This window comes from Mesitornis unicolor, unplaced genomic scaffold, assembly GCF_000695765.1.
Source record: "Mesitornis unicolor isolate BGI_N332 unplaced genomic scaffold, ASM69576v1 scaffold9603, whole genome shotgun sequence".
Taxonomy (NCBI): Eukaryota; Metazoa; Chordata; class Aves; order Mesitornithiformes; family Mesitornithidae; genus Mesitornis; species Mesitornis unicolor.
Genome location: NW_010172565.1, coordinates 53615 through 55977, shown reverse-complemented (window position 1 = coordinate 55977; position 2363 = coordinate 53615).

Here is a 2363-nt window from a genome sequence, read left to right as displayed (position 1 = left end):
CAGCGGAGCCGGGAGGACGCCGGCTGAAGGACTCGACGCCGTGGCTCTCTTGTGCTCATGTCGCTGCAACTGGCTCAAAGCAGGGGGTTGCTGTCCCCTCCAAGCCTTTAGGGGCTCTCCCCAGCCCAAACACAGCGACATTAGCAACCCTGCTTAGAGTTGCATCTCTCCATCATCTAGGGCGGCCCCACGCAGCCCCAAAAGGGAGGTTTGAGGGACCCAGTCCTCACCGTCAAAGGGCTGAGCACCCATCGCTGCAATCATTCCCTGCCGCCAACCTTCCCCAAACAGCCAGGAGCAAACTGAGAGGGGACTGGTACCTGCTGGCACCCTTCCAGTCTCCAAAGAGCATCGGTGAAGCCAAAACAGCAGCAGAAGATGCCAACGGAGGGGAAGATCCTTCCTCTGTTCTGCAAAGGCGGTGGGAGGGCTGCACCTGGGGCTCCCTTCATCCCTCCCCGATGGGGATTGCCACCACAGGCACACGGCGATGGTGGCACCCGGGTGCTTCCCACCCCATCCTGGGAATAGGGGAGCTCTGCTCTGAGCTCCTCATCTTCCCCGGCAAACGCTGACCTTCGCAGCCTCCTTCATCCCGTTCTCTGAAAGGAGTACGGCGAGAGAGAAAGCATAGTGGTCCCGCAGGTTGCTGAGGCTCATTATGGCCTTTTAATTACATTCAATTGCAGTTTTATGGGCTTACGGGCAAATTGGAAGTGATCTAATTGCCCTTGAGGGGGTGCTAGGCTCTGAGCTATGAAAAACCAAGCAAGATCCAGCGAGACGCAAGGGGAGCTCGAAAGCATTAGGCTCGCTCTAGCAGAAAGAAGAGAAGTTTTGTCTCACGGTGAAGCTCCCCCAGGACCTCGCAGTAATGAGCCGCACACAGGGCACGTGCCGGGCCCACCGGTGAACCCGAATCATGCTCTGCCCCACCGCCCGTCCCACCCACTGCCCCCCAGCACCCGCGTCCCATCCCCATGCTGGGCTCCGGGCTGCGAGGATGGATGTGGAGAGGAGCTGTGTCTCAGGGCTGGAGCTGAGCAGGCTTCTTTCCTGGGGGGAATGCTGCCTTGAGCCCTAAAACACTCCGCTCCAAAGCAGGCAGGGAAAGGAGCAACCAAAAGAGTGCAATGAAGAGGGGTAAATGGGAGCCCCCGGCTCTGAAATGGGTGTGCCGACCCACACTGTCGCAGGGGAAGCTCTGCTCCTCTCCAGATGTGCCCATGTGTGGGTCACAGCCTGGTGTGAGGGTCACAGCCCGCAGGATTCAGTAATAAATGTCCCTGCTGCTTCCCGCAGCATTGACCCTTCAGATATGCAGCTCCCCTGCCCACAGCTCCCGTGATCTCCCTCCAGCAGATCTGGGATGAACCAAATCCTACAGCCCAAGAGCAGGAGCAGCCCATGGCCCTCTCTGCCACCAGCTTTGAGATCTGTGGGCTAAAACCCCTCATCGACAGGTTCTGGAGGTGCAGAGAACCCCGGGACGCTGGGAGAAGTGCTCCATCTACCCTGGTTCTGCTAATTATGGGGACTGACCAGAGTGACAGCACCTCCACATTCCCAGTTTGTCTTCTGCTCTGGTCTGTGGTCAGCGTTGAGAGCAGCTGCCAGCCCACATCACTTTAAGAGGTCCTACAATACATCTGCAGGACTCATCCGATGGAACAAGCACCATCCCTGGAGTCTGAGACGGCAGCAGGAGAGGGAAAGGATGCGGTCGTGGACCACAGAGCCCCTCCTGCACCCAGCTTCCAGGAACAGTGGCCAACAAGCCCCCGGCCAGACAGACTGCACTACGGTGCTGTGCATGCACACTAATCCAGATTTGAGATAATTACAGTCATTCCCTTGGCATAATGGGGTTTAATTGATCCAACGTGGCTGGCGCTGGTGCTCGCCGCCAGTGTGCAGCTGGCATCCCAGCACCCCGAAGCTGCGCTGCCCACCGGCTGCACCATAACCAGCAAAAGGCACCACTACTAACTGGTTTTCCAGAAAAACAGTTATGGTGACTGTCCTTGGTGAATGTCACTTTATGAAGGCCACATGGGTCTTCCCATGCCCAGCAGACATGAACATGAGGTGCCCTCTGGTCAGGAGACAACTCATGAGCATGCAAGTGGGATGAGCCATCCCTCCAGAGGGCTTTGCTGCTGGGAGCTGTGGAAAAGGAGCCCATGGGAACACCATTTTCCAGGTCTCCTTGGAGAAATGCCCACCTCCCAGCCCATGCTTGGAGGTTTGGTTCATCAACAGATCCCAGAAGCTCCCTTCCCACCAGCATTTTTGTGTTTTAATGCTCACCAAGCACACAGAGATGGAAACCCGGATGGGCAAAGGATCCTGGGGCCCCAAAA